The sequence below is a fragment of the Prinia subflava genome, chromosome 5 (assembly GCF_021018805.1).
Source record: "Prinia subflava isolate CZ2003 ecotype Zambia chromosome 5, Cam_Psub_1.2, whole genome shotgun sequence".
Taxonomy (NCBI): domain Eukaryota; kingdom Metazoa; phylum Chordata; class Aves; order Passeriformes; family Cisticolidae; genus Prinia; species Prinia subflava.
Window position 1 is genome coordinate 39,768,395 of NC_086251.1, and position 23,121 is coordinate 39,791,515.

General features: G+C 37.7%; 1 long non-coding RNA gene across 1 annotated transcript in view; it reads right to left on the reverse strand.

Moving 5' to 3' along the window:
• Positions 1 to 220: 220 nt before the first annotated feature.
• The window catches only part of LOC134550603 (uncharacterized), a 115,345-nt gene continuing 92,444 nt past the window's right edge, over positions 221 to 23,121 (reverse strand). Inside the window, exons 2-3 of the long non-coding RNA XR_010080370.1 lie at positions 6,693 to 6,820; positions 221 to 1,626 (exon numbers count right to left, since the gene is read on the reverse strand). This is a non-coding gene — a long non-coding RNA (uncharacterized LOC134550603). The remainder of the gene's footprint in view (positions 1,627 to 6,692; positions 6,821 to 23,121) is intronic.

Consider the following 23,121-nt stretch of genomic DNA (forward strand, 5'->3'; position numbering starts at 1 on the left):
GCCCTGAGAACTGAAAGAATTTTATTTTTTCAGTTTGCTTTCTCTTTCCAGCTGCATTTCGTTACTATCTCCTATGTCAAAAATGTTTGTTGCTCCATTGCATCCTCAAACAAAAGTCTTAAGACTTTTTCAACATCTTGTATGGTTGGCTTACTTCTTGGGAGAACTAGGATTCACATACAAGTTACCATGACAGGAGCTCTCAGTAAGTGCACACAATTTACTGGGATAATTGGGCACAGAAGCTCTTTTCACAAATGAGAACTAGAATTTGCTACATTCAGCCTAGCAACACAGAAATGGTGATTCAGACATGCTATAGTTTGTTAATATCCATGAAAGCAACATTTTCTAAACAACTTCTTTTATATAAACATTTGTTAAAAGTGGGTAAACATAACATACCAATGTTAATTGAAAAACATGGCTAGTCCCCAATTCACAAGTTTGCATCAGAATAATTAGTATCAGGGGAATTGAGCTACAGGAAAAGTGCAAATGGCTCTAGCAGGCCCTAGTTTGAGCAGTGGGGTTAATCTAGGCCATCTCCCTTCCAAAATCAGCAATTTTGTAATTCTCTTAATCTGATACTGAAATATCTGCCCTGCCATTTAAGTTCTGAAATGCTTCTGGAAGGTGCCAGCTGACAACAGATCTTAATCAGAGACCTGCAGTTAGGCTTATTAGCACTTAATATTTTCTTGTAGCCATGGTTAGCCCAACTAAGCAAGAGCCTGGGCTCTCCAAAACTCAGCACTTTTCAGCAGTGATGGTGAACAAATCCTGGAAAGAGCTGCATTGCAGAAAACATTTGTTTTGCCACTGGGGACAAGCTAGCAAAAGAAATGGAGTGGGTTTACCCTGTCTGCTCTCCAGGTGCTCTCCAAAGCTGCTCTATCACTCCCCTCCTCAGCTGGACAGGGGAGAGGAAATATAATGAAAGGTTCAGCAGTTCTCTGTCTCATAAGTGCAGGAAGAGAACACTCATCAGTTGCTTTCAGAGGTAGAGAAGACTCAACTTGGGCAAATTAATTAATTTATTACCAATCAAGTCAGAGTAAAGCAACGGGAGATAAACCCAAAACTTTAAAACACTTTCCTTCCCCTCGTCCCTTCTTTCCAGGCTTTGGGTTTTTTTTCATGTTCTACCTCCTCCCCACCCAGGTGAACAGGAGGATTGGAATGGAGTTTATGGTCAGTTCATCACACATTGTCTCTGCTGCTGCTTCCTCCACAGGGGGAAGACTCTTCACAATCTTCCTCTTCTCCAGCCTGGGGTCCCTCCCACAGGAGACCATCCTCCATGAACTTCTCCAACGTGAGTCCTTCCCATGGACTACAGTTCTTCACAAACTGCTCCAGCTGGGAACCTTTGATGTGGTTCAGTCCTTCAGGGGCAAATTGTGTCATGTGGGTCCCCCACGGGGTCACAAGTCCTGCCAGCAAACCTGCTCCAGCATGGGCTCCTCTACGTGGGACCTGCCAGGAGCCTGGTAAAGCACAAGGTCACAGCCTCCTTTGGGAACCTGCTCCAGTGTGGGGTCCTCCACGGGCTGCAGGTGGGTGGACATCTCTTCCATCGTGGATGTCTGTGGGCTGCAGGGGCTACTGGTTCTCTGACCTCAGCTTTCTCAGCATATGCAGGCAATGTTGAAAATGAACAGAAACAGAAAACAGAAACAGAAAAGCATAACTCAGTTCATTCTACAGGGGTTATGCATTCTCCTCCCTTTTTGTTTTCCTGAGTTCCTTTACAACCTTTACAAGTTTGGGCTGGAGGAAATAGGAGAAGAATTGTTTCTAGTGTTATTTCCTGGAGATAAAGCTTATATCTAAACTGTGAGACAGATGAAAACTGTGAACTCTAAAACATTGATTGATGATCTTGAGCATGGAGCAGGTTAGGTGTTTTGGATGCAGCCACTGAATTTCACACTAAATAATGTTTAAGACATATAATTTAGTGCTGTATTTAACACACACCTTGCTAACCATGTCATCACTTGGGAGATAACTGAGCTGAAAGGCCTTTAAAATGGTACAGCTGAGGCTGGATTTCTCAATACAGCACAAAAAGCCTTCCTTGCTGAGCCAAACAGAATCTTATCCTGACCAGCATGGAGATCCTCTCCCCAGCCATTCCCACATCTCCTGCTCAAGGCTGGTTCCCATAAAAGCTTAACTGAATGGCTGGTACCTAATTTCCTTAAACAGAAGTCAGTAAAAACTTCCTATCTGGGGTTTTGATAATCAGTCCAAGGCACTCACAATGCAAACCCCAAACCAGAATCTTGATCTGAAGTGCAACTCCTTTCAGGCAGTAGATGACCCTAGCTACTGTCATCTTGAACAAAATGTATAAAAATTAAATATGTTTTCCACTGAAAATAACTGAAATACTAAAAAATCCCTGCAATGTCTTTTCAAGCTTAATGAGCCTTCACTATGCACTTTTTTAAGTATTTCTTTTCCTTGAAGAACAAAGTTCTAAGACTATAGTTTAATGCAGTGTACATATTTACATGCAATATCCCTCTAGTATTGTAAGCTATCTTGCTCTGTTTCATCTATATTTTTTCCACAATACAACAATATTCACAGCCCTTATCTACATATTTCCATCAGTCCATTGTTCATTAAGTAAGTCACAAACATGTAAAGTTTTGATCCATTTTGAAACAAAACCAGGGATATTTCAGCTAATTTTCTTGCAAGATTTCCATAATTTCATTGAAAAACCAGATGGTTGCACCAACAAGTGAGAAACTCACTCTTTCTTTAACAGTCAATGAAATCTGGTCCTGCTTTCATTTTTTTATTGACTCTAATGCTGGCAAAGATGTAGTATTACTGAATTAAAACACAGGTGGACAATTTAAACATGATGGTAAATATATCTATAATGGAATAGATCTTATTTTGTGTACCTTAGGAAGAGAATCAAGCTGATAATATTTATTCCACATGCTTACTCCTAAGAGTTTAGGACAGAGTGATCACTGCAGCATAGACTAGACAAACCAGCCACATTAGAACTAGCTTTTCAAAGAAAAGAAGCAAACTCATCTATCCTGTTTCTCCAACACATTTTTCAGCTTATATCTATTTATATTCTATCATGTCTGTAACAATACAAATACTAGTGTTAAATAGTTCAAGGTTAGTGATAGGTATATGCTCAATTATGTGTTGTAGAATAAATAGCAGGGATAAGACTTTTCTAGTTTAAGTAAAATAGGACTGAGAGAGAAACAGCACCGCTGGACTCTTCATCTAGAATCACACAGGATTGCTGGGGCAGAGGTTTTAACTTAGACAAAGAATAAAAGATTAATTGATGTGCTGATGTTAACTCAGCATTTAAACCCATGTTCTGAAATAATTTTATGCTTCAATTTCCAGGATGGAACAAAGGCCATACAAGTGAAATATATGCTAACTCATAGCTAGGACAAAGCATCTGTGGCAAAATGTGGAGCAAGGAAAATTAAACAAGTCCATTCGTATTATGCCACAGGGAATAAACATTGACACAAGATTGCAAAAAAAAGAAAAGGATGTTAATAACAGTGAAATATAATCGCTTCCCTAAGATGAAATTCTGCTTTTGTTTGCAAAAGTCAGGTGGGATTCTCTTTCATATAAATGAGAACAAATGATCTGATAATGAGTATTTTGTCTTCATTCCTAATGCATCTCAGGTGAGCCCTGCTCTTGCCAAGTACATAATTTGTCACCACAAATCTGTGGATATTCTGATTTCCTTGGGTAATGAGCAGCGTTCTGGATGAATGTATTCATAGGAATATGCTAGTGTCATACATAAGAGTACCATTGGCACTAGTAAGATTTAGTACTCAGAGAGAAACACTGGCCAGCAGATCAGTGGGGAACATTGTATACTTTATTTATGCTAACTTTAAAACTTGACAAGGAAAGAGAATATATTTTCATTAGGAAGGAAAATTATAGACGTGTAAAATGAGCTGGAAATTCTGCTAAGTATTGTCAACCCCTGAGAAAAGTTTTGTATTATTTCTGATTGTTAGGAAAGTATGTGAAAAGAGGTAAACTATAAAGTGTTGTTACAGGAGTCCAAACCTAAGCAAATGGATATTAATTCATAAAGTATGATGAACACAGCAACCCATTTTATTTACAGCAATGATAGAGTGAGATAAATGTGAGAAAGGAATAATACTATGATTTGAAAACAGTAGAACCCTTTTGTGTTTTGGCAGATTATTTTAAATGTCTTACACTGGGACTATATGTCAGATTTGATAGAATGGATATATTGCTATGAGCCAAGAAAATCCACACACATGAGTTAAATTTCCTTCAATACAGATGGACACAAGTGCTCTATTATTGACAGAAAATTTGATGGCCTCATTTTACACTTAATGTGATATTCCAGAATATTTAGTTAGGTGAAGCCATCTTCATTTTAGACTGTGGACATCTGTAATAAGTAATTAAATAGTTGTTAAAAAGTGATTAAAATAATTTTAATTACTATTAGAATTGGGGAGGAAATTTTAGGGGAAAAATTAAGGAAAATAATGTAAAAAGGAAGTGAAAACCTGGAAAAAATATTACAGTCATTTTCCTTGGGTGCAGATGCCAGGTACATGCACCTTCGTCACAGTGCTATTCAGAAAACAGGGACCACATAAAACAATAGCTCGTTTTATGTCTAGAGTGCCCTCTTATCTCCCTGCTCTGCTAACCCCTGCTATTTATTTGAGCTAAAGGTTCTTCTCTGTAACCAAATGAACAGCAAGGACAAAGTGACAAGAAACACTTGTGTCATGAATGGAGAAAAACAAGTACAGGAACTGAAATACTGCTGCAGTCTGAGCCGTAAGAAGCTGAGTGTTTCACCAGGGACACTATTTAAGTGTGTTCTGGCTTACAGCCAGAATATAAAACTTCTGAGTTCCCCTCAAATACTATATCACAGTCACTGTTAGCTTTCACTTCTTAATTAGAGGTGAGGAGGATATAACTGATGAGGAAAGTACCACCACCTGCAAAACCCCCAAACCTGTCTTCAGCTTCCACAGATCTCTTCTGCTAAATCTGTCAGGGCACCTTCTGAAGACCTTTCCAGATTTCTGTGTGCTGTCTTTCAAGTGACAGGCCTGTAAACCCCACATCTCCTGCTAATGCAATGCCATATTTCAGTAAATCTCTGTGCTGCACTAGGCAGCAAGAAGCATTCATCAGCAAACACAATGTCTTTGGCCCTTGCTGGAAATTCCCTTAGGGAGCCTGAGCACAGAGCACAGAAATCGACTTCTGAACAGAGCAGAGCTTTTGTGTCAAAGGCAATGCAGTACTAACAGGAATGGGTTCAAAACAAGACATATTCTGCAGATCTGATAAGATGCACATTTGGCCTTCATCTCACTCCAGTTTATGTCAGTAATGTGTGTTTAAAAATCTTCCTACAGGCATGGAAAAAGATCCAACAGACACAGTCAAGGGCAAAACCTAACAGCTGATCAGATTAATCCAAGGTTCATTAACTCTAAAAGCAAAACCAGAATTCCAAGAACGGAAAATATGGATCGAAACCTCCAGTTCTGTAATCTTATTCCACTGCACAAAGATTTTTCTTCAGACTTGTGTTAGACATTTCATAGAGCTCTGCTTTCTGCTGGGAGCACTTACATTGTATGATTTCCAGGCCAACAATTATCTTCTACTTGTTTTAGCAAAGCCATGCTGTCCATAGCATGTCAAAATGTAGGTACATAGCATGTATTTAATGAGCAATACATAGAAGGACATTAAAATATTTCTTTAACAGGTGATTGTTTTGCGTTCTGAAAAAAAAATAGGGAATTGGATTTTTTTTTTTAATTTAGAAAATTCATCTTTTAGTACTGCATTAATGCTTTGCTATTTGTTAATTATAAGCTTATAGAAGTGAAGGGAAAATCTCACTAATAGACTTACAGCATAGAGGAGTGAAGGAGAAAATAAAGATCTGTCATTACTAGTAACTTGTACTATAATTACTATAACTTGTACTAACAGTACTAACAGTTTAAATATGCATATATAGAGCAGTCTTTGTAAATATTCTCTCACATCTTTCATAATCTGAGAGAGAAGCATGTATTTGTGAAGATTTTCCATTTAAAATAAATATATAAGATCTATCAAACTGCCTGTTTAAAGCCCACACACCACACTGTGTGGGGTAATGCACAGAGGGGAGCTGGGCCACACAAAAACCCGTCAAAGGTGCTGCCACAATAAGGAACATGAAAACTTCATACTTTCCTCAAAATGGACCAGCAGTTTTGTCATTGTATCTTTTAATCTTCTTGATTTTTTTACAGTGAATTTGACTATGAAATAGATGCAGATAGCTATATTAAGTCCTTGTGAAAAATTATGAAATCAAATAATTTTATCGACATCAGGAATGGCTTCTCTGAACCATTTGCTTAAATGTCCTGCCACAGATTTATCTCAGAAATCCTCACCCTTCTGGAAAAGACTGGCTTGAAATTTTTCACTGAAATGCTTTTTAATATATATTACTACTTTCATTTAGGCCAGAACTTACAAGAACCTGTGGTTTTTATGGAAAGTCACACAGAAGATCTAGAATTTTATTTCAATGTAATTTGGGGGGTATTCTTTTCAGACTATACTATGTGTTTATTTCTTACATGAGCATAATGATCTTTCGGCTGGGTTGTCACAAATATTTTGAAGCTGACTGCTGGTCTGCTCTCCTTGCAAAACCTTTTCTGTAGATCACTGTATTTCTCCTGTTGTTTACAGAGGAACAGTTTGCCTATACAAAAGAAAAAAAAAGCCAGTTAAATATAAGGATGGAAGCCAATCCCACCACACACAGAAAAACAATTCCTAACACTTCCACTTCCCTTCCACTGCATGTGGTGAATAGAATAGGAATATACAATGAGATAAATAGGTCTTTCTCATTGATCTGTTATTAGTCACAGTTCAATACCTAAACAAATCTTTCTAGGAGTAGAAATTCTTAAATGTGGTTTTATTGCTTGGATTAATTAATGTCTAATAAAATGCAAGCTCTTCTTGAAGCTTTCCTGTGACTGGAGTGTCCATATCTCTCTCCAGGGGAATATTTTGTTTCTAGTAACATAATTGATCTCGCTCTGTGGGGTCCCCAATGGTACAATGTCAATTTGACTCTTCCTCCTCTTCTCAGCAGCCTATTTTCTTGGAGAAATTTAGTATTACTAAACCTCTGTCCAGAAGTTTGCTATAAAGTAGCTGGTAGGTTCAAGGAGATACAGAATGACAGATTGGCAGATACCAAGACAGTTACAACGCTGTCCCATAGATGTAATTTCCCTTGGAAGTCAAGCAAACATGGAAAAAATTCAGCTGCACATTCATAGTAACATTTAATACTAAGCTATTCTAGCCCCTGCTATTGTCACTTTACTTTTCAGACCTATTTCATAGGAGCCATATCTGAAAGGAATGTTTTATATCCTAATTGCTGTAGACAAAGCAACAATAGGTTTTATCAGAGATTGGGAATTCTCACGTGTAAAATATCTCTTTTTTAATCTGTAATACCTAACTCACAATTAAAAAGAAGTTGATCTTTTAAGTTCTCTTTTTATATTAATTTTTGCCCACTGTGTGTTACACATACAGTGTGTAAAGACAGTCTGTTATTTTGTCTCCCCATGCAGTTGATTTACACCCTGGTTATCGATATGAGGACTCTGCAGTACCTAAATCATATCTAACAGACAAAGGCAGTATAGACCAGTTCCACTGCTTAGCTGTCCACTTTGCAAATGATCATTTTCTCGTGACAAGCTGCAGTCATTATTGCATCATATAGAAGATCGGGTTTACGATATTGGTTGTTACCAGTTCAACTCCATTTCGTATAGTAGAAAAATATTTTAACAATGTGTTACTTCGATTGAGTGTATAGGCTTCACAGCCACTAGAGAAAGTTTTTTCAATCACAATGATGAAGCCAGACCTCATAAAATACTCAGGCACCCTGCTAGTAGGGCAGATGTTCACACTTCCCTCTGGGTGGGAATGATGAGTTAGGGAAGGATCAGTTCATGATAACCTGTGAATTCATTTCTGCTGGGGCTGCAGTACTCAGATTTTCAGTGCTCAGCCCCTCACTGAGAAGCAAAATCCCAGTGTCCAAGCACCCTAACCAGTGCCTTCTAGGGACAAGCCAAACAAGCAGCATACTGGTCATGGAGCAGATATGCCACTAGGAAACAGGGAAAGCAAAGAGCAAGCAAAAGAATATCCTCAACCCAGCCCTCTACAGAGATTACGCTATTAAATCAGGGCTGTGAGCAAACACCTCTGTTTAGAGCCCCAATCTTGCAGAGACTAGGTAATTAAAAATGTCTTTGAAGGAATTCTGCAATTAAATCTCTCTCATGTTTTTCTGTATAAATAGGAGAGGATGGGTAAGAGTAGCTGGATAGTCAGTACTTCTCCTGAAAACAAGACATCTGAATTCTATGTTTTTCATTAACTGGCAAAATGAAACACATCTATTAGATATCTTGGCAACACATCTAGACAAGGCTTAAGATGTGGAAAAAGGCACATACATTATTGGCAACTTGCATACTTGATTACATTGTTTTAAAGTCAGATTATTGTGTTCCAAAATACCATATATTCCAAGGTAATGCATCCTCACAATGCTGCAAGATCTTTAATGGTTAATTTGTGCTCAATGAACACTTAGTGATCTGTAATTGGTGGCATTTGTACTTTGTGGGATAAAAATCCTCTGAATTCTAATAATCAAGAGTATCATATCTAAAATCAGAAAATATTAGTATATGATCTGGAATTAAAAAACTAACAATAGAAGTTAAATAATTTAAAATATTTTCTCTTTTTTTTAAGAATTGGTGAGCAGTCTTTGGCCTGCATAAATTCTTTCCTTCTTTCTCCTCCATGCTTATAAATTGTTTTCTCCCCTGAGGCTTCATACCTATTCTGGAGAAGTAAAGATTAATGTAACTGTTCACATTTATCATTTGGTCTGGCAGAATTCCAAATGGTGGGTTTGATTTCTAGAACCAAAGTAATTCAAGGTTGTTTAGATGCAAGGTTTTGAATCCATCTTTATTAGAAATGAGATTTAATAATAAGATCATATTCTTATTTTGTACAAGCTCTCTTCCCAGTAGTTTTCCCTGCTGAAACTCAGCATGGATTGGCAGGAAGGAATTCTGGAAAATTCAGGGAACTGATGTAGTTCAGAGTTGCTTGGATTTCTTCTTCTCACTACAAGTGGTGCTCAGCTTCAAATAGAAAAGAAACCAAAGCAACCTCCCCCCAAATCACAGCTATTATCTTTATGTGGAAATGAAAATGTGGTTTTGTTATAATTTAGATATATTTCTCACTTCAGTTGTTAAAATTCAAGACCAGATTGGAACTTAGTTTCTCCAAGTTTGTAGAGGTTTTTGTGACAAATGTATTTGTCCTGCAGAGAATGCGACAATAATGAAAGAAAGGTGTCAAGTTCTAACATCTCTTTTATCTGGTGTGTCTCAGATTTAGTATTTAGTATTAACAGACTAGGAACACAGTCTCTGTCTGTCAGCACTTTACCTTCTGTAGATATTCTGATTTGCTGTTTTCAGAGAACAAGGTAGCAAAATATCTGTCTTCCAGAGGATGAAACTGAATCTGAGAGCTGCTTTTTAAAAGATTACACCATTTTTCTGTGGCAAAATCAGTAAAGAAATCCATGTTCCCTCAGACAAGGTGAATATTATAGCCATTGGTCCATGTTATTTCTGGATGAATTAATTGGAAGCATCATCTAAATCATTCAATTACATTTCCTGTACATTTTGCATACCTTAAATGAAGGCTACAGGTTACTAACAGCAGCTTCTTTCCACTGTCATTTACAAAACCTAGAAATCAAGAACTTGTATTCTAATAATTAAAGTAATCAAATAAATCAAGAAGGGTGAAATACAACCTTAGGGGTGAGACCTTTTTTGGTCGGTGCATATCCCTTCTTTCTCTGTCATTCCAATTTAGTAAACCAGAACGCAGATAACTCAATGTAGTTAAAAAGCCAATAGTTATAATGCAAAATCCAATTAATACACCAAAGGGAAATAAAAAAAACGAGTCAAGAAAATTGAACCTCTCCTTAATTTAACTGTTTTGGGTTTTTTTCCACAGAGCTGTTCATTTCCCAAAAAGGAGAGAAAGCCTGAAAAACAGTGGCAAATACTTTTAACAAATTCTTCATTCAAATACACAGAGGAAATGAGCAGATTCTGGAAAAACAATGGGTTGAATGCAAAGGCCAGCAATATAGGAGACAATCACAACTGGCTTCTCATGGGAGAGGAAACCAGAACAAGTATTTCCAGAAAGCTCAGGACATTGTTGGCTGACTTCTCATATTTGAGGAGAAGAATTCTCTTAGGATACAAAATTGTGAAGCCCGGGCAGATCTTCCTCATCAGGCATGTACCCTGGAGCAAGTGGTGGTGTTTCGTGGTACTGGCCAGGTTATAGCTAAGGAAAGGGTACACTTGCCCTGTATTTTCTTCTCTATTTTTGATATTTAAGAAGGATAGGAACAGGTTATATTTTTAAAAAAGCTAAGTGGCTAAAGCTGCTGAGGCAGAGAACATCTACTGTTCTATAAGACCACGCTACTCTACCATGGCCACAGTAACAATAAATCCTCAAATATTGCTCTGAAAACTTGCTTTAGATTTAGCTCTTTCACACACTGTTTCTGCACTACTATCTTTCAAGACACGAACCAAACCAAAGGCTAGAACATAATCAAGCTAACTTGTCAAATTTCCTCTTTCTTTTTTAAAGGGCAAACTCTTGAAACACAAGATTTTGTATGCCCTGAATAATCCTCAGATCTTTGCAGTCTTCTAAGCTCTTCTCTGAGATAGAGCACAATGCTACCAAGCATAATAATCAGTCAAAATCTTGTTGTACACAGATATGACACCTGAATTAAGTACAACAAACAACCTTGTCGATCAAAATTCACATTAAAATGGGAGCTCATGTCAGTTCTATCTTCCTGACAGTTGAATGCAGACAGAAAATTTTACAAACCTTCAACACATCTAAGAAAAGGATTGCTCTGCTGTTTCTTTCAATTTTCTACATCTACTAAACCCCCTCAGAAACCATCAGCCTAAAAGCCTGTCTGACTTCTTTTTTTCCTCCTGTGAGCTGAAACTTTACATGTATAAAATACATCTGTGCTCTAGTTCTTTCAGAGGATATGGAGTTTGAGTTAAGAATTAGTGCATCAAACTAAAAAGAAAAAAAAAAGAATGTCCTTTTTTGGCCTTGAACACTGCAAAAATCTGCCTTCACTTACTCATAAAAAGAGATTTCACTTCACATGGGAACTCTTCTACCCCTGTCTAATAATAAATCATCACTCAATAATAAGTTTGAGTTATGTATGTTTACATTAAGTCCACAAAAATTAGTCTAAATGAAGTTACAACAAAAAATGGCACTAAGCTACCTGTGCTTGTGGTGATGGGTGAGCAATTTTGTGTAGGCAATTTCCCACAGACAAATCAACCACTATATAAGGATTGCTACACTTTAATTAGGCATTTTGGCTTGCAGGGAGGGCAGGATTTAGTTGCAACACACATATACCCACTAGACAAAAAAGTAGATTTACTCATTTAACCTCTGCAGTGCAGACAAATCCTAAATACACCACAGCATCCACAGAGCTGCACCCCTGAAGAATCTTTGCCAATAAGGCAGAGAAATTACCTTCAGGAGTAGTGGGAATTGCTGGAATGACTAAGCCCCATCTTTTCCCTTGTTCCCAACAGAAAATATGCTGACAGGTAAAGATAGCAAGGAGACCTCTTCTTCCACTAGAAATGTATGTCTCTGTTGTTGCTGCTTTTTTGACATCACCCAGACATCCATGTTGTCATTCAGCTGGCTCTGGCAAGATGTTATTGGATGGGAGACCCACAGGTCTACTTGCTTTCTCAGGCACCCAGCTGAGCAGTGGGCACACATCTGGAGGAGGCTCCCTGGAGGGGTAAGCCCTGAGGGTCCTTGCTGCCTAGTATGGCTTTGTCCCCAGATGACACTTTGGGGCAGCTGCTAGTGAAGGATGAATTTCATTAGGGGGAACCTCATGTCAAGGTAAGTGTCATTTTACCAAAAGACAAAATGAAACTTTACACACTCTCACACTGGAGAAGGAGATAAAGGTTTGGGGAGCCATTTTGTTCTGCTGCAATGCAGTTTTTTGGTCTGCTACAAAGTGTGTGCACCAGTCTGCAAAGAGATGTTTGACTAATCTGGACGCTGATTCTCTTTGGGACCACTTCCTTCTCATTTGTGATCTTGTCTCGAAGGGCTGCTTCTGAAACAAGAATTTTTGTCCTGTAGCTCAGCGTATCACATCCATAATTGCCAACAACAGAACTGAAAATTGCATTTACATCCAATGCATGCCTGAATCATTTTATACTCAAGAAAGAATTAATTTTCCAGGGAGCTTTTCTATCAAATTAATGGTTGCTTTGAGAATTAAGTTCCCCTTATTTTTTTCAAGAAAATCATTAGGGATTAGAGAGATGTGAGAATAAAGTGGACAAGAATCTTGCCTTTCACTTCAGCTAGCAGTGTGTTAGAGCTTTACTTGATCGTCAAAGCTCCCTAAAAGAATTTAGAGGCAAAAACCTGTGTTTCACATGAAATCTGAAGCTTTTGTGATTTGAAGAACTTGAGTGCTATTTGATTGTGTTTTGAATCAACTTTTCTTGTATTAGTTCAAAAGTTATTGTTACGATCATCTGCAGAAAATAATGCTAAATTAATTCCATAAAATTTTATGAGCGAAATTATACAACATAGTAATGAAATGCAAATATCCTTGTTCATTAGGCTCTTCCATTTCAATTGTACCTGCAGTACATTTCTCAGCAGGAACTGTTAATCATACAGCAGCATGCAGAAAAGACTATATTATATTAATTAAATAGCCACATTATGCATCTGTGTGCTGAATTATGCCCAGGAAACTCAACGTAGCATACATTGCTATTTTTATTAGATCAGGAGAGTTTTATGTTTATGGAATTTGGGGTGAATACAGTGTCACTTTGGTGTGCACTACAAGTAGCAAATGAAGAACAGTCCAGTATTTCAATGACAACAATGTTCTCCAAAAGAAAACCTCTGCATGAAGTTTCACAAAACCATGATCCTTCAAAGAGCTATTTGCAGGCACATGGAGCAGTCCATGGGTATGTTCAGACAACACTGAAAGACTGAAGCATATAGGAAGATTAGAGGGTTGGACAGAGAAAAAAAGATTGGCAGAATTGAGCCATCAAATTTTTCAGCCAACCCCTACTCAAGTTGATTCAATACTGAATACAGTATTTGCAAAGTTCACTTGGCTAACTTACCCACTACCCAGTGCCTGCAAGGACTTTGACTACTTTAAAGATTAAGCTGCTACACACATATTAAAAAAAATTGTCATAAAGCCAAAGTGTGTAGTATGCTCACATTCACAGAAAAAAACCCCACTGATTACTGAAAAGTGTTTATGAAACTTTCTTCTTCCATCATTACATTATGCATATCCTTAATGATGCCTCAAAGTTGGTTTCTTACTAGAATTTTGAACATGTAAGGTTAATGGAGTTTTACTTCTGGAATTAGAGGTGATATCCCCAAGACCCTCTTAAGAATGCTGGAAACAATGACACAATGAAGTAGAAAGAAGTCTACTTCAGTTTAAAATGTCAGTTTTCCTTTACATATAAAACAGAGCACTTCACACTGTATATTATGCTACAAAGAAGAAGTACAGTGCAAATTTATATCTTACAACATGCTCTCAGGTTACTGAAGTCTTCGGCTTCCCTCTAAAACACCATGATGTAAGGCCTGTTAATCAACAATATCTGAAGAAAAATCACCATTTGCATTTACTGATGATAAAGAATTTCAGATTCCTTGAAGATTCATGGCAGTGACATCAGAACAACTAGAAAATGGGCATCTAGCCCTGACAGGACATTAGGTTTTAGGCTCTTTACCTGATCAGTGAACACAGAATTTTCTGGGACTGAGCAATTCTGTAAGAAATCATGCTTCACTTCCTGTATTTGGAGGAGATGCTGCAACCTGTGCCTGACAATTCCCAGAGGGCTTTAACCAGTAACCTGTCTCACAAAATGCTGATGGCCTTACAATTCCAACTCCTTCCTCTGTGTTTCAAAAGAGCAACACCTGCTGTTCCTCACACTGAGCTGAAGGCTGGCCATGGGCATTCAGCATCTTCTGGTTATGCCCCAGAGGTCAGGTCCTCTGGGCTACGGAATTGGGTTCCTCTTCATACCTGTTATGCCATCAGACCATTCTGGCCCTGTGAACATCAGGCCACACACATCACTTCATTTATATGTGGTCTGTCACACTGGCCCTGGAAGGGTTTATTTTGCACCAAAATGGCATTTATTTTTCCTCATTGGATGCAGAGACACACAGCTCCTGTACAGGAAGATACATAGGGCTAGGTATAAAGAAATGAAGTACAGTGTCACTGAGTCCAAGGGAGCTGCATCTCTGCCATTATTTGTGACATTTAGAGACTTCCTGAGCAGGAATGCTGTCAGATTGGGCAGATTTTGTTCCATTCTTAAATAAATGACAAGACCAAGATGGTGCCATGTATGATACAAGGCAAAACTTTTTAAATTATTTTGAAGACACATTTTTTGTAGCTTCCTTGGATATCAAACTTACTCCTAAAATGGCTCTAGTTTTTCATTCTAAATAAACATTTTGATGTGCAGTGGTTGTACTGCCTTTTGTGCTGCAGTGAAGACTGCAGCCATGTCTAGTTTCTCCACTGATTTATAAGTGAGTTTTAAAACTTTGCTCTAGTTTCAAAACAAATAGAACATTTATTTTTGGAAGCAACTGTTTAAAACACAACTTCACATATAAATGTATCAAAACTACATTGTGCCAGCTAGCTGGACTTCCTTTACAGAAAACCTATGTTTTTAAAAGCCTTTCCTTTCTTGAGCATTGTGTCTAGATTGATAATCATCTAAATTAATCAAGAGCTACATAGACTTGAGGTCTGGATTCACTTGAATGAGATCATTGTTCTGAGTAATGTTAACTGCTCGGTTAGCAGGACAATTAATTCAATAACTCTTTGCATGCTGGCTCAATACATTGGTCCTGACAGGCCATAATGAACTCATGATGGATAGGATATCATTCAGCTCACCACTGCGTGACCGATCTAATCTGACACTTGAATTCCATTCTGATTTTAACAGATCCTCAAGATTAAAAGGAGGGACTTTTTGCACACTAGTAAGTTAAAGTAATGTTATCCTATTTCCCTAGGTTTTTCTTGACATTTGTCTATGAAGAAAACAAGGTACAGCTAAGGATCATTACAATCACCTACTCTGAACTTCTACATAAAACAATCCATAGCATTTAGGGATGTTTCCATATCTGTACCTTATAGCACTTGGCACAGGTTTTTCCCAGACATGGAAGGACAGCTGCTTATCTGTGGTGGTAGTCAATCCATTATGATCTCCCTTATCACTTTTGCTACAGCACCAAGAGCAAAGAGAGCAATCACAACAGTAGCAGGGATTGCTGTGGAAGGTTGAAATTAAACTGCAGAATCCAGACAGGAAGAGAGAAACACATAGCACTATTCCCAGGAGCAGCACCAACGTTCAGAGGAGTATCAAAGCACCTCAAAGGACACAAAGGGTCTGCCTATTCAAGACACGTAAGTTTCAGAAAACAGAAACACATTCTCAGTTCTGAGAAATGGACATTTGTTAAATTTTCATCTGCCTACATGAGATTAAAGCTGACCCTTCTGTTCCTATTTGCACAGTTCGTAAATCAAACTCAGACAAGGAACTGATTGTCAGCAATTGAAGCCCTCAATTGTAGTAGGTAAACAGATAGATAGATGTTACATAAATAAATAAACACACCAAACATAACTACATTTTGCTCCAATTTTATTAAAGCTGTAAACTAGAACAACTGCCTATAATGTCAGCCAGATTTATTATTTACTCTGACATGGTCACCCAATATTGGCATGGCCTGCTGCAGGGAGGTGTTCTCATAATGACAGACTTAAGAGCACAGCCATTGATTGTGGTTCTCTTTCCCAGGTTCAATTAAGAAACCGCCTTCTCTCTATTCCTCTTCCTGGGGCTTTCTTCATAATGACCCTTGCAGCAGTGGACACTGAGTGCTAGTAAGTCAAACATTTGTCATTTAATGTCAGTACAAATATTGCCTCCTCACATGGGATTATGGTTTCCTTTTCTTCTCATGACTGTGTGTCCTTTTGACAGCATGAGGGAAGGGAAGGGAAGGGAAGGGAAGGGAAGGGAAGGGAAGGGAAGGGAAGGGAAGGGAAGGGAAGGGAAGGGAAGGGAAGGGAAGGGAAGGGAAGGGAAGGGAAGGGAAGGGAAGGGAAGGGAAGGGAAGGGAAGGGAAGGGAAGGGAAGGGAAGGGAAGGGAAGGGAAGGGAAGGGAAGGGAAGGGAAGGGAAGGGAAGGGAAGGGAAGGGAAGGGAAGGGAAGGGAAGGGAAGGGAAGGGAAGGGAAGGGAAGGGAAGGGAAGGGAAGGGAAGGGAAGGGAAGGGAAGGGAAGGGAAGGGAAGGGAAGGGAAGGGAAGGGAAGGGGACAGATGCTTAATCATCCCAGTGGGAGGAGATCTTGAATGGAGTTCAAGGATATGTGCTGGCATCTATATTGTTCAACATACTACTAAGTAGTCTGGGAAAGGAGCAGACAATGAAGGCAGATTTTCCTGAACTATCTCAAACAGGTTATAGTAGAGCTGAAAAAGTTTCAGTAAATATCATAAGGACAATCAAAGTCAAGGGCCAGCTTCTGCACCAAAAATAACTAAGTAGAATAGGACTCTTTGGAAGGTAAAAGAAAAGGGAGTAAGACAAAGATCTTTAAGATCAGAAGTGTCATTAAGAAGGTGTATAAGGATTGATTTGCCATTAACTCCCCCAAGAAAAGAAATGAGAATGTGAGATTAAATTATGAAGAATGCAGTCCAGAACTAAGAGAGTTGTTCTTCATACAGTCACTTTAGCTACAGTACTGCTGGCCACAAGGTGCTGTAGAGTGTAAACATTTACAGGACTTCCAGGAGAGGTTAGCAAAGCTCACAGAAGAGATACCTGCTATGCTATAAAATAAACTACATCTGTCTCCATAAGTCCTTGAGCTTCAAATAACTGGATGCTAGAGGAATTTTGGGAATCATATTTACCTTGTTCTTACACTTCTCCTTCCCTTTTGGTCATTGTCAGAGACAGAATACTGGGCCATATGGATTGACCTCCAGACTGACTCTTCAAGGGTCCTCTGCCATTCCTAATTCAGCTGGGGTCAACATATCAGCTCTACACCTCTGTACAAGGTCATTATGCAAGGTCCTTCTTTCTGCTGTAGCTGCCCTTTCAGCCTGTTAAATGGTAGAATGTATAGTAACTCCAAAATGCAGTAGGTAACTCCAAGAAAACTGGCAAAATAAAGAGCTCTTGATTTGCACTCAGAGTTATTTTCTTCTCTTCAGTGGTAAGAATGCATTGAAATGCTACTGAATTGCAGCATGTATCAGGTGTTTTGTATCTTGTGCCTTTTTATATTCTTAGATTAAAAAGAGTTCCGTTAACCATGACAAGTTGGTGCTATACCATAAATATAGCACATTGCAAAATACTGAAGTCCGAGAAGTGCATTTAATAAATAATCTCTTTTATAATTCAGAAATTTTGTTTTCATACAAGCTGAAAATTCACTGAACAGTATTGTGTACTCAAAGTAGAATTTTTCAACATGTACCATTTTCTATACATTTTCTATGTATACCATACAAAACTCTTTCCCTCCATAAACATTTTCCAAAGGTCAAAATCAGAGTCACCTGGTAGTCTAGTTGTTAAGTACAGTACAATTATCACAGAAAAGCTGTGGAAGTCTGGGAAAGTAGAACATATTACTTTGGATGTTAACTACTGAAGAAAAATATGTGAAAGAATTCAAGGAAGTAGATCATATTCAGTAGCCTTCACTTATACTGATGTACAATATTTAAATGTCTATTTATGCTCCAACAATTTACTTATCAATATACTACTTTAATACTATTTTTAGTTGTTTAGTGATGGGTAATGACCATTAAAATAGCAACTGAAAACTGCAAAATCAGATTCTATACCAATTTGCATTGCCAAAGAGATCCTTGGAGATTTCCCCCGTGAAAAGCCACAACAGATGGGTAAATTGACAGTGAAAACCTGTAACAAACTTTAGGTCTGTATCTAATTTTCCCATGCTAGACTCAATCCTGAGTAATGTAGGCAAGAACCATTTTTACTGTTAGAACCACGTGAATGTGTAGCAGCTCTTGTTCATGTCAGGGCAATAGGACATTCTATTAAAAGTGCTGTATGTTTCTACTCAATATGCAGTGTGAGCTCCCCTTGGGACTAGAAATCAAAATAAAAATAGATTAAATAGGCAGGTTTCCAACCAACCAACCATACTAAGTTACGGAGTGAATTTTAAGTCGTGTTTTTGAAACACTGATCAGAATTACTGCTAAATAAATACCACATAACACATACAAAACATAGGAGATTTAAAACTAGCTCATTCTGTGCTAGCTCCATACTGAACTGCTTTTTCATAAATATTGTAATGCATGGTTCACACAGATGAGCATTCAGTCTTGGGCTATTATTGGAAAATTCACCCATTTGAAGACCTTGAACAAGAAATCTGGCAGGATCTCAACATAAAGATATAAACACAAACATTCCCCTCAGAATTCAAACATCAAGTACCTTTAAATCTTTGCTATGCAACCATTCATTTCTCACGGAAAATAGAAAGTGTCGTTTTATAAACAACTGTTCTCAACAGCCGTAAGTGTTTGCAATTCAAACAGATGTTAAATTGCTCATGTTTGGTAGTAATAAGCCTGACAGTAATGAGACTGCATTTGGAAGTGTCATCATGCCTGTTAAAGTCCAGAAGACACTGAAAGTGGTGCATTACTCTGCTACAACCTACTAACTAACTCTATAAAATCTTTAGCTCAAAAATAAGAAGTTAATGAAAATAATAGTAAAGGTCCAAAGTCACTATCTGTGACTTGCTCATTCATCTGGCAAGATAACAAAAACACACAACAATAAAACCTGGCACCATTGAAGCTAACAGTAAAGCTCTGGAGAGCTTCACTGTGGGGATGGAGATCCCTTTTACATGCAAAAGAGATATAAAGCATAAGATTCCATGAAATTACCTAGTTCTGTGCCAGAAAGTAAATCTACAGAGCGCTTGGTGGCCCTTGCAGATCCAGTTTCTCAGACTGCCAAGGATGGTTCACTCTAATTTTTTAATAGGGGGAAGGTAATCCTTATTTAGAAACTCATAAAGAAAATCAAAGCATTTGTAAAACCTGAAAAGGAAATTGGAAGAGTAACACTTCACAACTGCACACATATTTATAGTTTCTGTCTTAAATTTTATAGTCAATGCCTTTTAAAATACCTGTTTGCAGTGTTGCTAGCCATCTCTACAGAAAAAATAATGCAAAATTTCAAAATACAGTAGCAGCTGTAGCAAAAGTTTTGTTAGCTCCCTGGTCTGAACTCTATTCAAAAATAAGAGACTTGTTCACCTCAGCTGGTAAATTTTCTGTCTGGGACACCTCCCCATAACCCAGGAGACCCAGACTCTCATCTGCTTTCACATTAAAACATTTTATGTCTGTGTGAGAAAATTAATGGTTAGTTTGTACAAAGTGGACAATATTTAACTGCAATTAAGAGACACTTGCCATCATAATTCTCCACATAATTATTCCCTAGCATAAACTACAAAAAAATTTTCACACAGTCCCTCAGACATTTAGTGCTTACATTTTGAAGGTATCTTTTTCATTTCAATGAACCCAAGAAGTGTAAAAATATCATTATTTTCTTTTAAAGAACTGTTTTATTTTCTGGTCAATCCTACTCCAGAGCTGCCATCTGCTAGTTCTTTACCACTTGCCATGTCAGTAGTTTTATAGAAGGCAGCCACTAATGCTAAACTGCCCCATTAACTGAATCATTTATTCAGCAACTGGATACTTTGCACATTGTGTCAGCCAGGATTTTTTGTTTGTTCATTTGTTTATAAGCTAAGGAATAGGAAGTTTCTGGACCTATTAGGAAGGTAGGTAATGAAGTCACCACCATCAAATCTACCTTAGAAACTTAACAAGATTGCTTGATCTACTGACAATGTCACCGAACTGTAACATGACCTGGGAGTGGTCAGGGAAAGAGAAATTTGATATTGCTGCTTCTAATTATTCAAAGTACTAAGACTGAAACATGCATCTTAAAGCTTTTATTAAATGAAGCACAATAAAAAGGGCCAGCACAAGGATTTCTGCATATGTAAGTATGCATTCATTCAAATACTTGTCTACAGCTTCCCAGAAAGTTAATAAATCCCTCAAGTATTTCTGCATTAAATCACACGCCAGCATGTTCAATGTTTCCATGTTAAGTGAAGAACACTCTGTACATCAACCATTAAAGGCAAGAGAAGAAAAGTTGTGCTCTTGGCATACAAATATAGTTTGACGAGAAAGAAACAAGAACATTATGAAAAGGTCCTCTCAATCAGCCTCAGGTCTTTACTCCAGGGTCAAATGAACATTTTCTAGGACCTGATTACATGTTCTTTTTTTAATTTTTCCCAAGTCATTACTCTTTATGTTCAAATTATATCTCTTGATATAATTTGAACACTTGAACACTTAAACTTTGCAGCTAGAGAGCTACGTTTATTTTTTCCATAATTAGCTACAGAGTTTTTGCTGCCCATTCCTGTGTAAACACAAATTAAACTGGCTTCATTCTTTTGCTTCCTATTTCTAATTAGCCAACGCAATAATGCCTTCCCTTCAGAAAATGAGCACTGAACAGTGTTTACTGGAAGAGGCTGGTTCTCCTTCCTATTTCCAGTGCACCTAATTAACCTCTTCTTGTCTTGGCCAAGGGTAGAAAATATCTCACACTCATATTCTGCTGTCCAGAATCCTGTTAGGTGAGTTTGCTTGACACTATAAAGTATCAAGTATTTAGTGCATCGAGCCATTATCCAAACTGACTCTGAATGCCTTTCCATCCATACTGATAATGAGGTCATTTGCATCTGAGGAAAACAGAAGCAGGACAGAGAAGAATAGCAAAGCAGCTACCCAAGATTTTTTTCACCATTCTTTGGTTATTAATACTTAAGCATTATCTAACAATGCCAGAAAGAGAACCTTTCATTCTGATAATAGGAACAGAAAGAATTTGTGGTTTAAGGGCTTTTCTGAGACTTAGAATACCAGAATGCAGAGCTAAGCTCTCCTAATGGGTTTTCTTATGAACCAGCTCTTCTGACTCCATTGAAACTATTTGTGTGTCTAATTGGAGCTATCCTTATAGCTCAGCCACCTGTTTTATGGTCCATACAGATACACTAGGCAATGGTAGACAGTACCCACAGTGCAACCATGGGCTAAGCACCTAGAGGCATTATGAGCCAGTTTTGTCTTTCCCAATTTTTCATCTCCAGAAGAAATTTCAGAAATGTCTGAAATATGAAATCCAAGTATTTTGTCAGTTATCTTTGAAATGATGACAAAACGTTTTTGCCAGATATGTTGCCTTATACACTGATGTATAATATGTCGTTTTTTATTATATACAGTCCAGGAGCACATATTTTTAATATTCGAACAGCATTTAAAAAGAAATAGCACCTTGACTGAGAACCACTTGAAACTGGAATGGTTGATGAGCATTTAAACTAGTGCTGTATTTTATTTGTCACTGTATACCAAAAAATCTACAGTGACAATCATCCTCTTTGGGAACTTGACTACTATTAGTGTTTCCAAAACCATCTTCTATAGCCCAGCAAGCACTTTCCCTGGCACAGTTTAAACCTTTTATCTTTTATCACAAGGTAGGGCTCCAAGCTGCTGTTGCTTTGCTGTCGATCTTCTAAAAGCTGCAGATCCTCTTCTTTAGAACTTCATCTTGTCTAGCATTTCCCACTTGCATATACATAGCTTATTATAGTCACATGTGGGAATTTGCTCCTGCTCTGGTGGATTTACCTTGTGTCTGATTCATCCTATTGCTCCAATCAATCAACATTTCACATTCTAATCTTCCCAAATGCTTGTAGTTTTCCTGCCCTTGGTTTTTTGTTGGGTTTTTTTTGACTGAAAATTTAATAATTCTCTATTCTGCTGTCCAAACCCTTAATGAAAACAACAAATAATACTTAACTTGAGAAACTTTGCTTTGCTCCTCCTTTCAGTTTGTGGACAACAGATAGCTACTCTCGGTATGAATTTTCAGCCACTTGCTTACACATTCTACACCAGTTCCCTAACATCTCTGTATCTCAGTTATGAAAATGCTGTGCAAGGGAATCAGATTCTGTTGAAAGTCAAGTTATGTGTGCAATTTGCTTCCTTCTCCAGTAAGCATGTCCCTCATATTGTAAGAAGAAATTAGGTTGTTTGAAGTTCATGAATTCTAAACAGCTTTTACTTTATAAAGTAAAAAAATAAAATACTTTATTTTACTTTATAAAATGAAATTAAGTTTTTCCGCTCCACTATAAGTGGCTTTGGAAATGGTCACTTGTTATGACTGAGTGAAAACTGGTTTTGAAAATACTACCAGATATGTAAACCAAAAGAATTATGTGTTTTCCTTACCTTTTCTGAGTTGGATGAAGCCATCTTATCTAGGTACTTAAAAGAGAACTTAAGCATCTGGACAAACTTTGATAGCCAATCTCAGCTGTTCCATGACTGCGCCATTGATTTGCGGTTATTGAGTAAAATCTTATCAATAGACAAATGCTGTAGGTGCCTTTGTAATTTAAAAAGTATAGATATAGACAGTCACACTTCTACAGTCTTTTCATCACACATTTGATTAT